Source organism: Rhamphochromis longiceps, unplaced genomic scaffold (assembly GCF_057381845.1).
Source record: "Rhamphochromis longiceps isolate RC_006_pf unplaced genomic scaffold, R_longiceps_female_GT1.1 unmapped_scaffold_4, whole genome shotgun sequence".
In the NCBI taxonomy this organism is placed as follows: domain Eukaryota; kingdom Metazoa; phylum Chordata; class Actinopteri; order Cichliformes; family Cichlidae; genus Rhamphochromis; species Rhamphochromis longiceps.
The window spans coordinates 1586658-1602841 of NW_028187224.1; the positions used below are offsets into that span (position 1 = coordinate 1586658).

Below are 16184 nucleotides of genomic sequence, written 5' to 3' on the forward strand. Positions count from 1 at the left end.
GAACAGTGTGGAAGCCTTCCACAGAAGCATTCTCATCGGGAATGTCCTGGTGGATCCATGATTCGGTGAAACACATCAGGCTACACTCTCGGTATTCCCTCTGACTCCGTACCAGTGCTGAGAGCTCGTTGATTTTATTTGCCAACGATCGCACATTTCTCATCACGATAGATGGCAGACATGTTCCCTCACTCCCTCTCGTTTGCCTTTCCTCCACTCCCCTGTCAAGCTCACTTGTCAGTATTGTGTTTCTTTGTTTCCTGTTTTATTGTGAAAGTCTTGCATTCTCGTTCAGTGTGTTTCATCTTGTTTCCCTGGTCTCGTTGTGTCTAATTGGCCTCAGCTGTTTTCCCTGTGTGTTGTCTGTTCCCTCATCATTGTGTTGTGTATTGAAGCCCTCTGTTTGCTTCTGTCTGTTGTGTTCATCCTTGTTTCTAAAGGCTGTGTTATTCTTTGTGTGTTTCTCTGTGAGTTTAGTTTAGTGTTACTTTTTCCATTCACCAAATAAAGCTGTGTTTTATGAAGTTAACATCCCACCTATGAGTCTGCATTTGGGTCCTATCCTGCTTGCATACACAGCCAGTTCATGACAAGAAAATTTTTCTAGTTTCCAAAACAGTGAATCTGTGTGCAGTTCTCTCAAACTCAAAGTGTGTCAGTGAATGCATCGTGTGTGCTTCACCTTCTGGTGTCATCACGAGTCCAGGCAGATCATCTTCAGAGAAGACAGCTTCTCTTTGGCTTTGTCCCAAATCAGGGTCTGCACGCTTGAAGTACGCATTTTAAGTGTGATTACGTCACCGCCACGCGACGACGGCTGTCCCAATTCGAAGTGTACTTCAAATGCATTCTCCAAATGCGCCGAAGATTTCCCCAAATATCAAGCCTGGTCCGGTGCACGCTTCGTGGTCCCATATATCCCACAATTCATAGCGCGGCGGTGGGTGTGGATAATTGTGTCGCAAAATACGGTGTGATAAATAAGTGTGAACTGTCAAAAGTAAGTACTGAATATGATGTCACATATTTATGTGCGAATGTTTAATAACGAAGAACATTAAAACATTGCTGTTGGCCACATGTCGGCAAAGTTATGTGACATTAGTGATGTTTGTACTTTCAGCATTAACTTGGTTTTAAAGGCTCAACAGATATATATATATATATATATATATATATTCACTAACCACTACGCTATCCAGATAGCGTAGTGGTTAGACTACACGCCTTTGGAACAGAGGATCGCAAGTTCGATTCCTGCCTGGGGCGTCTGTATCCAGTAAGGGTCCTAAGGCTAGACCCCCTATGCTAAGCAAGCCTACCGCAGACATGAGCGAGACAGATAAATATGAAGGCATGCCGGCTCGGACGTCGCCCGGATCAACAAGGTCCGCATCAGGTGTTGAGGAACCAGGGCACCCTGACGAAAAGTGGGCTACTGGAACTGGAAGGCATCGGTGGGCAAGAGACGAAAACAGGGCGTTGTTGGAATGCTACTATGCAAGTAACCCCGGCGGAAGGGGCTACATGAATAGGATGAGGGACCTATGGATTCTTCGATACCCAACATCCACAATGACGGCGAAACAACTAGTAGCTCAGTGTTCCAACATTCGAAAGAAGGGACTGCTCTCACAGCTAGAGATTGACGAGGTACAACACAAATGCTACGGCAAGGAGGAGTCAGGACGCCAGGTCAGGGGGGCGATATCATCACCCCCACCCGAGATTGGGTACATAGCCCCAAGTGCGATAGGAGAAGGATTGTTGAGTGCGAGAGGAACTGACCTGAAAAATAGGATCATGGCCAAGCTTGAAACCTGGATCCCCCGTAGCCGGTTACCAAGATTACGTGAAGTACCCTCAGAAGGTCTGCTAGATGATGTTAATGCAGCACTACGGGCAATACCTACAACCACGATTACCGACACTAACAAGCTGATCTACAATACGGCATCAGTGAGATGCTTGGCTACAAGTTGAACAGCGACAAGGGGCAGTACCCTCCATGGAGAAGGAGGCTAGAGGGCAAGATCAAAGTAGCACGGAGGGAGGTTAGCCAACTAACGGAGTTGCAGAAAGGTAAGACAAATAAGGTGCCTAAGAAATACAGCAAGCTGTCCATACCTGAGACCTTGGAAACTGCCAAGCAAAGACTCACAGCCTTGGCCAGCCGCTTGAGGAGGTACACCAGAGAGATAGAAGGCAGGAGAATAAACCAGCTGTTCTCCACAGAACCAGCAAAGGTGTACTCTCAGTGGCAAGGGAACAATAAGAGAACAGCACCACCAAGGCTGGAGACGGAGCAATACTGGAAGAGCATATGGGAGAAGGATGCAACCCATAACGGCAATGCTCAGTGGCTAGAGGATCTGAGGGCAGACCACAGCGACCTCCCTGAACAGGGTCCAGTAACCATCACAGTGGCAGATATCCAAGAAAGGGTCTCCAGTATGAAGAGTTGGACAGCACCAGGGCCCGACATGGTTCACGCCTACTGGCTGAAGAAGCTGACTGCACTCCACGAGCGTCTGGCAGCACAAATGAACCAGCTGCTAGTTAACGAGAGACACCCGGAATGGCTAACCAAAGGTCGGACGGTCCTGATCCCCAAGGACCCCAAGAAGGGACCGGTCCCCTCCAACTACCGACCAATAACCTGCCTCAGTACTACATGGAAGCTCCTGTCAGGCATCATATCGGCTAAGATGAACAGGCACATGGGTCAATACATGAGCGGGACACAGAAAGGAATTGGCAAGAATACCAGAGGCGCAAAACACCAGCTACTGGTAGACAGAACAGTCAGCCGAGACTGAAAGACCAGACTGACCAACCTGTGCACTGCCTGGATTGATTACAAGAAGGCCTATGACTCAATGCCCCACAGCTGGATACTGGAATGCCTAGAATTGTACAAGATCAATGGGACCCTAAGAGCCTTCATCAGGAACTCAATGGGGATGTGGCGTACAACACTAGAGGCCAACTCCAAGCCCATAGCACAAGTCACCATCAAGTGCGGGATCTACCAAGGAGATGCTCTGTCCCCACTGCTGTTCTGCATAGGCCTGAACCCCCTCAGTGAGATCATTAACAAGACTGGCTACGGATACCGACTACGGAACGGAGCAGTTGTCAGCCACCTCCTGTGCATGGATGACATCAAGCTGTATGCCAAGAGTGAATGAGACATCGATTCACTGATCCACACTACCAGGCTATACAGCAATGACATTGGAATGTCGTTCGGACTGGAGAAGTGTAGCCGGATGGTAACAAAGAGAGGGAAGGTAGTCAGAACTGAGGGGATTGAACTACCAGAAGGCAACATTGCAGACATAGAGGACAGTTACAAGTACATGGGGATCCCGCAGGCGAATGGGAACCATGAAGAGGCCGCTAGAAAAGCTGCAACCACCAAGTACCTGCAGAGGGTCAGGCAAGTCCTGAGGAGTCAGCTGAATGGTAAGAACAAGATCCGGGCCATCAACACGTACGCCCTACCCGTGATCAGGTACCCTGCTGGGGTAATAGGCTGGCCAAAGGAGGAGATAGAAGCCACTGACATAAAGACAAGAAAGCTCCTTACCATGCATGGAGGGTTTCACCCCAAGTCCAGCACCCTGAGGCTGTACGCTAAGCGGAAGGAAGGGGGCCGGGGACTGGTGAGTGTCAGCACCACAGTCCAGGATGAGACAACGAACATCCAAGAATACATTGGGAAGATGGCCCCAACTGACCGAGTGCTCAGTGAATACCTCAGGCAGCAGAAACCCAAGAAAGAGGAGGGAGACGAGGAACCATCATGGAAGGACAGGCCCCTGCACGGTATGTACCACCGGCAGATAGAGGAGGTGGCTGATATCCAGAAATCCTACCAGTGGCTGGACAAAGCTGGACTGAAAGACAGCACAGAGGCACTAATCATGGCAGCACAAGAACAAGCTCTGAGCACAAGATCCATAGAGGCTGGGGTCTATCACACCAGGCAAGACCCCAGGTGCAGGCTGTGTAAAGATGCCCCAGAGACAATCCAGCACATAACAGCAGGGTGCAAGATGCTAGCAGGCAAGGCATACATGGAACGCCATAACCAAGTGGCCGGCATAGTGTACAGGAACATCTGTGCCGAGTATAACCTGGAAGTCCCGAGGTCAAAATGGGAGATGCCCCCAAGGGTGGTGGAGAATGACCGAGCTAAGATCCTGTGGGACTTCCAGATACAGACGGACAAAATGGTGGTGGCTAACCAACCGGACATAGTGGTGGTAGACAAACAGAAGAAGACGGCTGTAGTGATCGATGTAGCGGTTCCGAATGACAGCAATATCAGGAAGAAGGAACACGAGAAGCTGGAGAAATACCAAGGGCTCAGAGAAGAGCTCGAGAGGATGTGGAGGGTGAAGGTAACGGTGGTCCCCGTGGTAATCGGAGCACTAGGTGCGGTGACTCCCAAGCTAGGCGAGTGGCTCCAGCAGATCCCGGGAATAACATTGGAGATCTCTGTCCAGAAGAGCGCAGTCCTGGGAACAGCTAAGATACTGCGCAGGACCCTCAAGCTCCCAGGCCTCTGGTAGAGGACCCGAGCTTGAAGGATAAACTGCCCGCAGGGGCGTGCTGGGTGTTTATATATATATATATATATATATATATATATATATATATATATATATATATATATATATATATATACACAGTGGGGCAAAAAAGTATTTAGTCAGCCACCGATTGTGCAAGTTCCCCCACTTAAAATGATGACAGAGGTCAGTAATTTGCACCAGAGGTACACTTCAACTGTGAGAGACAGAATGTGAAAAAAAATCCATGAATCCACATGGTAGGATTTGTAAAGAATTTATCCGTAAATCAGGGTGGAAAATAAGTATTTGGTCACCTCAAACATGGAAAATCTCTGGCTCTCACAGACCTGTAACGTCTTCTGTAAGAAGCTTTTCTGTCCCCCACTCGTTACCTGTATAAATGGCACCTGTTTGAACTCATCATCTGTATAAAAGACACCTGTCCACAGCCTCAAACAGTCAGACTCCAAACTCCGCCATGGCCAAGACCAAAGAGCTCTCGAAGGACACCAGGAAAAGTATTGTAGACCTGCACCAGACTGGGAAGAGTGAATCTACAATAGGCAAGCAGCTTGGTGTGAAGAAATCAACTGTGGGAGCAATCATCAGAAAATGGAAGACATACAAGACCACTGATAATCTCCCACGATCTGGGGCTGAAGCCAGTGCATGTCCAGGCCCGTCTGAAGTTTGCCAGAGAGCACATGGATGATACAGCAGAGGATTGGGAGAATGTCATGTGGTCAGATGAAACCAAAGTAGAACTTTTTGGTATAAACTCAACTCGTCGTGTTTGGAGGACGAAGAATACTGAGTTGCATCCCAAGAACACCATACCTACTGTGAAGCATGGGGGTGGAAACATCATGCTATGGGGCTGTTTTTCTGCCAAGGGGACAGGACGACTGATCCGTGTTAAGGACAGAATGAATGGGGCCATGTATCGTGAGATTTTGAGCCAAAACCTCCTTCCATCAGTGAGAACTTTGAAGATGAAACGAGGCTGGGTCTTCCAACATGACAATGATCCAAAACACACCGCCCGGGCAACAAAGGAGTGGCTCCGTAAGAAGCATTTGAAAGTCCTGGAGTGGCCTAGCCAGTCTCCAGACCTCAACCCCATAGAAAATCTGTGGCGGGAGTTGAAAGTCCGTGTTGCTCGGCAACAGCCCCAAAACATCACTGCTCTCGAGAAGATCTACATGGAGGAATGGGCCAAAATACCAGCTACTGTGTGTGCAAACCTGGTAAAGACCTATAGTAAACGTTTGACCTCTGTTATTGCCAACAAAGGTTATGTTACAAAGTATTGAGTTGTATTTTTGTTATTGACCAAATACTTATTTTCCACCCTGATTTACGAATAAATTCTTTACAAATCCTACCATGTGGATTCATGGATTTTTTTTTTTTTCACATTCTGTCTCTCACAGTTGACGTGTACCTCTGGTGCAAATTACTGACTCTGTGCAAGTTCCCCCACCTAAAATGATGACAATCGGTGGCTGACTAAATACTTTTTTGCCCCACTGTATATATCAGCAATCAATCAGAAAATCATTGGTTCATATTACAATTAAATATGAACAGGCTCCTTAGATGTAAGCAGTTCAGATCTGATGTCATTTACATTCTTCACACAGCACATTCGTCCAGGCTGACAGGTAAACATAGAACTAATCTCAGGTAACATGACTCATAGTAGAGATCCAGTAAGAAAGATTGCAGGCTCTAATATTATTACCACACAATCCAAGGACACACCAACAGCTCAGATTTGTAGAACTATTTAAACAAATGTCTTCTGAATATTCAATTCAGGTTCACAGTGGGGGGGGGGGGGGGGGGGGGGGGGGGGGGGTTTCGTGGAATTTTTTAAATAAAGTCTGCAACACAGAAAGAGCTGTGATCAAGCTATTTATTACTGCGCCAACACACATCAAACATCACAGTTCAGTCATGTCAGCGCTGCCACAGAAGTCGTGCTCCTCCTCCTTTACGCCTTCCAAGGAAGAGGGAGGAAGTTACAAACTGATCGTACCACACTTCACGTGTCTCGCTATGAAACCTAACGCATCAATGGTTGTGCTGTTTTGTGCCCTTGGCCTTATCAGCACCTGTAAAGGGAGTTGTTTTCTCAAACTGCTGAAGTAAGTTCATCTAGTTTTAGCAACTTTCACTGAACAGTCTATAACAGTGTCACAACTAAGCATATGCATAAGCACTTAAACACTTTAAATGAGAATAACAGAACATTTCTATTACAGAGGCTGGAACCTGTCCCAGTAGTAGGTAGAGCACACCTGGACAGGTCACCAGTCTGTCAGAGGACTAACACAGAGACAGACATCAGAGTAACAAATCTATTTAAAATTAATGTAAGTTTGCTGCAGCTGTATGTATGAACATGTGTTTCTGTGCTCACAGTCCACCTCTCAGGAACCTGCAGTTCACTTTTAGTCTACTTTAAACAGACCTCACAAAAGGCTGATGTGGCTGGATCAGTAGTCTGATTTGAGTACGATACCTTTGGCCAGGGATTCATCTGGTGCATCGCTTCACTGCAGTCTTACGTATTTTCCCCACACCTGAATAAAAAAATACTGATATATACAAATAACAGCTTCAGCTGATGCAGCCTGACTCAATCCTAGATGTTCAGCACACAGAGACACAGAGGTGCCGTTTAAAGTTTAGTGTTAACCTGAGTCACTGATCATTTGCAGTATTACAGAGTCTGGCAGTCTTTGCATGATGTCCACGTCACTGTAAGTTTCTAGCTGACTTCACTGCAATTTCAATTTCAATTTCTGCTGTTCACAAACGCTGTCCATCTAATCTGACTGAGCTGGAGCTGTTTTGCAAAGAAGAATGGGCAAAGATTTCAGTCTGTAGATGTGCAAAGCTGGCAGAGACAGACCCTAAAAGACTGGCAGCTGGAACTGCAGCAAAAGGTGGTTCTACAAAGTATTGACTCAGGGGGCTGAATAATTACGCACACCCCACTTTGCAGTTATTTATTTGTAAAAAATGTTTGGAATCATGTATGATTTTCGTTCCACTTCTCACGTGTGCACCACTTTGTGTTGGTCTTTCACCTGGAAGTCCAATAACATTGATTCATGTTTGTGGCTGTAATGTGACAAAATGTGGGAAAGTTCAAGGGGGCCGAATACTTTTGAAAGCCACTGTATATGTAGACACAGGACTACAAGTAGAAGATCAGACATGAAAGTGGAGATAACACAGAAGACCTGCAGCAAAGGTCAGAGGTCAGACTGGGCCCCTGGATTCAACAATGAGCCAATGATCATCAAGCAGTGACTAAAGCAGAGCCCTGACCTTCTGACATTCATCACACAGTCAGAACAAATGTCTGCTGATGACTTCATCTCATGAAACGACTGATAGATGTCAGTTCATTGATCAGCTGAGCTGCTGATCTTCATCGTCACAGAAACATTCAGCTTGTTTCAATCAGTAAATAACTCCCACTACTCCCAGTTTGAACTGTTCCCACTCAAAATGCTGTGAGAACAATTATCATTGTAGAACTTCACAAACATCACGTGTTGTTTTCCACATGTAAGATCAGCAAACACACAGAAACTTCCTGTTGCCACACACGGCCTCTAAAATCTCTTCCACGCTTTCTGTCTGAAGTCCACTCTCTGTGTCGGATCCACAGGAAACAACAAGATCTTATTAACATGGTTTTCAATGTGTCTCCTTCCAAAAAGTCCAACCAATGAACAAATGTGTGTATTTGTGGAGGCCGAACAAAAGCATGACACATTTCTCTGTTTCTATAAACTGGAGTCAAACACAAACATGAAGAGTTTCACTGACAGACTCCAAAATGCCCCCACAGTGGATCAAAGGGAAATCCTACAGTGTGGCCAGAGACTCTTAATGGCTCCAACATCAACACATCCACAATGTTGGATCCAGTTCTGCCTCACAGAGTTACTAAGACACACCCTCTGCAGCATCACAACAGCTCCACCTGCTTCACCTGCCTCCTCAGCATCTGTACACCTGAAGAGAAAAGAAAGGCTCCAACAGCTCAAATCTACAAAGGATTCATGAAGTTTCATCCAACAATAACATGTTTGCCTTCCACAGTGTGCTGTTAGACACCACTGTACCTCTGCCATTTCAAAAAGAGCAGCTTGGGAACATTTTGGCTCCAAACACTTTGTGTTTAAGTTCTTTGTTTTCTTTGTGAAGCCGACAACATCTGGAGCTTTGTGACTCATAGAAACATCATTTTGTTCTTTCGATGACGGCAGATTGGGACTGAATAATCAATCACTATCAAACCAATAAAGACAAACATGCTGATTTTACAGGAACTTTGTTGGAGAAGCTGCAAAGACATGAAACTGGTGGAGATCCCAAACCAGTTGATAGTGCTGGTTATTCCAAATAAAGCTGTTTCCCTTTGAGATGAAATGACTTTGTGTCCTGATATATAATAAAGATGTTGTTGTTTTTGAGCCCCTGTATTAAAAGTAGTTTAAAGTCAGCTTGAGTTTGATGTCTTTATGTCAAAGCTGCTCATGATGTTGAGCTGCTGATGGAATAAAAACAGTGAAAAATCTCCTCAATATAAAAGCATGTAGTCCAGACTTAAATGTAGCCTGTTGTTAGCTGAGGTCCACACACAGTGTTTGACAGTGTAAAGTGTGTGAAAGGGCTGCTGGTGGAGCTCACTAGGATGAGCAGGTGACCACGAGGTGGAGAGCAGCTGGCCTGGCTTTGACCCGGGCCACGCCCCCTTTCTCTCTGCTTTGCTGTCACTTATCTTCACTGCTCTGTCCAATAAAGCTGAAAAAGGCCCCGAATCAAAGAAATCTGCTGCAGCCTCTGAAATGTCTTCTGTTTCCTTCCCGACGGCTTTTTCACCGTCAGCCCATCAGACAGTCCAGCAGCATTTATGATGATGTCATGATGTTGAAGAGGCTGCTACGGTGGCCTCCCATGACCCCCAGCCTCATCACAGCTGAGATGCAGACATTTGAAAACATTCAGCAGACAACTGAATAACAGTCCAACACAACAGTCTGTGTGCAGACACACACTGACCTTTCATATAGTCAAACACAGCTGGTTGAGTCATTTCTCTGTGAGTCTAAAGTGAATCTAGTATTTGAAAGTCCACTTCCTGTATTTGTTGTTGAAGACTTCTTCAGCTTCTTCTCAAGGACATCAGCTGCTTGTTTGGCAGCAGAGGCAGTTAAGAAGCTTCCTGAAAAACACTGAACAGTGAGTTCACTGTGGCATATGACAGATTCAGCTTTCTGTGTGCAAATGTGTCTGTGTCGACCTTTCAAATGCTGTTGAATCCAAAACATCAGCGGCTCCTCGGCTGCTCACTTCATGCACTTCTGTCTGTGTGACAGTCCAATGACATCACAGCTGTTTCCAGCCCCAGTGTCTCAGGACTGGACACCTTTAAACATGTCGAGGATCAAACAGCGTCCAGCTAAACACACATGAAACTATCAGAGCTGACAATCATTCCAATAACATCTAATGGTTCATGTATGTAGACACAGGACTACAAGGAAATGGCTCTCAGCATCTGGCTGTGGGAACACATGAGTCCCTGTTTGTGTTCAGATTGTGTGCATGTTTTAGACGTGTGTCACATGTAGAAACACAACAATCCCACAATGACACACAGATGTGTTTGACACAGCTGTGCAGCTGTAAGTTGTTTCTAATGATTCATTGAAGCTCTTCTAACATTCTGGAGACGATCAGTACATGAATCTGTTCAACACGACAACAATTTGACTTCAGTGTGAACGTTTGCATTAAATAACCTTCTTCATCCAGCTGACAGCATCTTCATCCTATGATGTGAACAGTTCCTCCTGTTGATGACAAACCTCTGACAGGATCTGCTTGAGGAGCTTTTTCATGTGCAGCTCTCTGAGCTCAGGGCTGAGCTGCTGTTTCATCTTTAAGAGCTGCTGCCTCCTCGCCGGACTTGTTCTCCTCTTCTTCTCCTAATGACACCATTTCTGCTTCATATAAAATTCAATAAAGATGCTGACATGTATCTGTAGCAACAACATCATTGAATCTAGAACAACTGGAGCCAAACCAGTGGCTCTGCTGGGATCACTGGTGAGCCAACACTTCCTTGTTGATGCAGATTTCAGGGCTTCCTTTTGCTCCTCCGTTATAACTGTTCTCTCTTCTCAACACATGATGACACAAAGGAATCAGCAGTGACAAAGATGATGCTGAAGAGAAGCACACACTTCACACATATAACAGAGCAGTGCAGTTACACACACCTCTGCTCGACATCAGGCCTCAAACAAAGACACAAAACACTAACTTGACTCTAAACAGAAGAAACGAGCAGCTGTTTCTGTTCTGTGCTTATTTATATTTGACACACATGCTTCTCTTTGTGCAAACACACATCGCACTATAAGGGTAACCTCGCACACAATGATTGGACAGCACAGTGATGATGCTGGGAGATCCTATACGCAGCAACACAGAAACACTGAGAACTTTAAACAATGATGGAAAGTGTTATAAATGACTTGTTGGCCTCTGATCTGTCACAAACAGCTGAAACGTGTCTCTCATGAGTCACATGAAGGTTTTTGACAGAAAGGACAAAAAGTAGCTGCAGTCAGTTTGTGTCATTTTTATATTTATTCATCTGGGAGAAAAATCTGAGGGACATTAAAATGTGTTTTCAACAGAGACAAGAACATGAATATAACAGAACAGGTAAATGAACATGTTTCAAGTAAACAGCTGGACTGATCAGGTCCAAACACAGAGTGATAAACTTGTCAAACAGCTGTCATATCTTTATATAGAAGCTCTTTATAAATGCTGCTCACTGCAGTCTGTTTACTAATAATGTCAAAGTGTTAGAAACACAGAAACATCAGAATGGTCTTTGTTCACAGAAACCTGTCTGGGATCCTTTGTTGTTCTTTTGATGCAGAGTTACATTATAAATATAAAGAGTTATTTCAGAGTCTCATCAGTTTTCCTGCATGTCTTTATTTAACACATCAGCAGGGCTGAAGCTCTCATGTTAAACACACACTGATCTATGGACACGTTCATGTGTTTCTAACAGAACCAGGCTGTTATCAGCCTGCACTAACATTATGTCACACACACTGAATGTAACAGTGACAGTTTACATCATCACACAATCAGCTGTGATTGTTTCACTGTCATCAAACGAGTCAACAGGAAGTAGAATCAATAGAAACCAATCATTTACTGACAGCATGTCTGATGGAAATAAGTGCAGATTATGTATGAAGTCTAACTGCACACAGTAACTGTGTTACAATAAGGACTTAACAGCGCCCTCTGCTGGAGTGTTTCAGTACTGCGTTAACTAGAATACACCACCTCCTCCTCACACCACCTGCTACAGCTCTACTCTTCTATGACTACAGTCATCCACAGCACTGATGTGAGGTCACATGGTTCATATGTAAGGAGCACAGCTGACCTCAGGTCAGTTTAATGACTGTGAGCAGCAGCTGTGTTATTGTCACTGTGACAGGGAGACACTCTCAGACACAGCGCTCATGTCAGCTTGTTCTCATGCAGGAGGATCAGGAGCTCCATGTTTGTCTTTCTGTTTGAATCATGATGTGTTTGTGCCATCAGAGTCTGTCATGAGTACTCAGGGTTTCACAGCAGCTCTTCTGGATGCTGACGAGGACTCCAACCTCATGTTTCACCTCTCTGAGCTTCTGATGTCTGTGAACACTCGTGTTTCTTCTCTGGGCTCATCTGGACAAAAACACCTTTCTGTGTTTGGCTGCAGCCTCATTCTGACTGACAGGAAGTGTGTTATCCATGAGCTGCACTTCTGTGAGGAAGTTTCCTGCTGTGTTTCCTGTCTGTGGACAAACACGAGTGTTCCAGCTGAGGACTTGGTTCCTTCCACCTGTCCATACAGGACATCACGCTGTCTGCAGCTCTGTAAATGCAGCTCCAGGTCCTTCCACGTGCTGCTCTGTATTTGTGCAGTTTGTAGTGTGTCCTGGGAAACGTAGCACACATGGTGTTCTTCTGCTGTTTCCTCCTTTCACTGAGTGTGAAACACTGACGCTGTGCTGTTGTTCACAGAGGGGAGCTGATTCTAGCTGCAGCTGGACTCTGTCATCTAACTGAATGTGTTGGTGCTGATCACGGGGCTCTGAGGGGGGAGCAGCAGGAGGACTCTGGATGCTGACGTCAGTGTATCTGTGGAAGCTCCCACAGCGTGTCTGTCATTCAATATTGTGCTGTATATTGTATCTATGCAAAGATGAACAGACTGTGTGTTCACTGGTCTCTGTGCTGCAGCTCTGATGTCATCATCACTCCCTCCTCCACCCTCAGCAGTCCCAGCATGCTGCTGTGGTGCACCCCACCCACACGCTACACCTGAGCCACAGACCACACCCTCCACCTCAATATACACCACAGTTTTCTCTGCTGTGGAAATGAGATCAGGAGGAAATCATCATTATTATTATTTAATAAACGCTCACATTAATGTGGGCTTATTTGTTTCATATTAGAAACATTAGTTGAGTGTTTTTAGTATAAAATGGTCAAAGTCCCTCTTTTTGCTCCTCCCCTCACCTGTGGATGGGCGGTGCTGTTACCGTGGTGACAGCTTGGATGTGTTTCAGTCCTGCCTGGTTATCACTGCAGGAATCTTTCACATTTATTACAGGTAATAACTCTGATTTTTCTGTGTATTATGAACCAAATGTATCCTGATACACACAGAGATGGATGAGCAGAGGTCACATGATGAAAGAACAAACATGGAGTCTTTGATTTATTTAGATATTTATTGATGAATGCAAACAAACCTAACACTGAACCATCGTCCAGCAGAACAAACCTGATCACATGACCTGCTGACCCAAACAGTGCAAAGCTCCATGGCAACAACAACAAACAGCCTCACATATGTTAACAGAGGCTGTTAGAAGCACAGAGTCTTTACAGTCGTTCTCCTGTTTGGACACAGATCTCTGCACATCTTCATCACAGTTACTCACAGACGTGCAGAGTGTGTGGATATCAAAGCTAAGTTTCCACCATGTTTGTAGTCTGTACTGGGACTCATGGAGCATCTCTCTATGAGCACTCAGTGCTTTAAACAGTGAGTCCCAGTTTAACCAGCAGCCTTCACACCACACATCACACAGACATGGAAACTTCAAACCTCAGACTGAAGACACCATCAGAAATAAACAGATTGTGATGAAGATGAAGAACTGGACCAGTTTGCTGTGGTTTCTTCTGTTCCTGTCAGAAATAAGAGTCTGGCAGCACTTTGCTCTCCTTCCACATGTTTAAGGAGGAAGTGAAGAAGAGCGAGTGAGTCGTCTTCCTCTGTGGGCCCAACATCAGGCAGCAGCCACGTATTTTTAAAAACCCAGCACACTGCTTCAGAAACACTGAGTCCAGGTGACCAGAGTCATGTGATCAGTGAGGTCTTCACTCAGGACGTCACTGCTTCAGGACCTGATTCAGAGGTTTATAAGGACGTGGATCATTGGTGCTGATGTTGTGTGAGAGCTGGTGAACCATGGGGAACATAAATAACAACCAGGCCATCAGCAGTTCTACCCCCAGCTCTAAAACCTACATAATACACTATACATATAGTTATTGTTAAGGTTCAAATATTGAGGAAGGAGAGTACAAACAACCAGGTCCAGAAGAGCTTGGTCAAACAATTGATTTTAATGAACACAGGCGTGGGGGGACCAGCGCCGTACGCAGACAGCGCTGATCTCCGACTAATCAAAGCATAAACAGATATTTTATACCATCGGGGTTTGAATTTAATGACGCCCCTTCAACGTCACACAGATACATACATACATACGTCAAATCAAAACCACAATGACTTTTAACACAGTTTGAAAAGAACATTATCTCTATCTTCATGGCAGATGTTTCCTGTCAACCTTTTGACTGCCGCTTCTCCAAAACCACAGACCATGCTCTGCAGTAAGATACCACTTCTGCACGCCCGCAGTTGCAAGCAAACATGATTAACCTCTCACCTATAACTGAATGTATCTACTATGTGTGTGTCTGTGTGTGTCACGACCTCACTTGGCACTCTGTGTCACCTCTCACCTACTAACGCTCGCAGTCAAACAGAGGCCACTCTCAAATGTGTCAGCAGTTTACTAAAACTATATATGTAGTATATTGAATAAATGTTTTAATCAAGAACCTCTACTAGAAGCTTAATAAAAGAATATAAAAGTATAAAAGATAATAATGAACAACCTGGTTATTCAAATAGCATCATCCAAACAGCTCCTCAGAATAAGCTGCACTTACACTCTGCTTTTAGTTTCACTTTTGCAAAAGCACGCTCTGCAAACCTGCAGTTTCCTGTCAAGACTTTGCACAGAGTGTCCTCAGAATCAACAGAATCAGCCCATACACACTTAAGATTATAACAAGCATTCAAAAGCATTTAAGATCATAGATTCAACTCAACAGTTTAAAGTGGTTATAACTGCACCTGTAGTAAAGGCTAATTGGGTACCAAAATGTTTAAACATCTGAATGCAATATCAATGCTGTAGATTATATTATTAATGCAATGGTAATGATGATGATTATTAACAGTAGCAACAAAATAATTTCCCTGATCTCCACATTATATAGGTTATAGTATGTTATATATAAACGTAGCTGAAGCAGTTTCATTTGCAGCTTCACGCTGCACTTCATATGTTTGTCCACCAGATGGCAGCACAGAGGCCTGTGTTGGAAAGCTTTGAGTAATGAAGCGTTTTCAATCCAAGCTTCAGAAAGCTTCATGTGGTCATCAAGGAAGCAACCAGGAAATATCTGCTGTGTGTAAAAACAGCAACACAAGAATCCAGGATGAAGACAAGAAACTCAAAGCTCACAAAACAGGTGGAGCTAATTTTGTGACGTGTTTCTGTAAAAACACCACAGAAGTGAATCATCAAAGTTTCCATGTGAGCTGATGATGCTGCTGCAGAGTTTCTGTGAACCTCCTGTGACCCCGCCTCCTCATACAGAGACATCTGATTGCTCTTCAAACTGCATCACGTGGACACATGTGATTGTGTGTTGTAGTATTGATCCCAATGCTGGTATCAGTCCTGGATCAATAACACTGGATGGATGCGTTCAGCATGGAGCCCCTGAGCTGTGTTACAGACAAACATGGAAACTGACAGGTCTGTGTCATTCACAGTCTGTAACACTTCTAAACAACAGAGGCTGACCCAAGTGCCTCAGAGCCAGGCACGCTCACATCACAGCTCTCTAAATAAGCCAGTTTCAAAATAAGAGCTGAAAGCTGTGTTTGCTTGTGTTAGCTTATTATTGTGGAGACTAACATTCAGTGATCATGTGTTCAGACTCATAATGATTACTCTCAGAAATCCTGATCTTTGTATTTACTGTGTGTTGGATCAATAACTGAGATTCATGGTATCACACAGCTGTGCTGCTGCTGATGTCAGCACATCTGGAACAATACGAGGTATCTGCTACCAGACTGAGCAGGACGTGAGACCTGTGGACTGTTTA

The 16184-nt window shown here is 44.8% G+C and overlaps 2 protein-coding genes across 2 annotated transcripts in view; one reads left to right on the plus strand and one right to left on the minus strand.

Moving 5' to 3' along the window:
* Positions 1 to 16184, plus strand: part of LOC146640636 (protein NLRC3-like) — a 225103-nt gene that overhangs the window by 122485 nt on the left and 86434 nt on the right. The window lies entirely within an intron of this gene.
* LOC146640641 (stonustoxin subunit beta-like) overlaps positions 14276 to 16184 on the minus strand; it is a gene marked incomplete at its 5' end in the record, with an annotated part of 11245 nt that continues 9336 nt past the window's right edge. Inside the window, one exon of the mRNA XM_085400037.1 lies at positions 14276 to 16184. This exon is cut by the window's right edge and continues 2219 nt beyond it.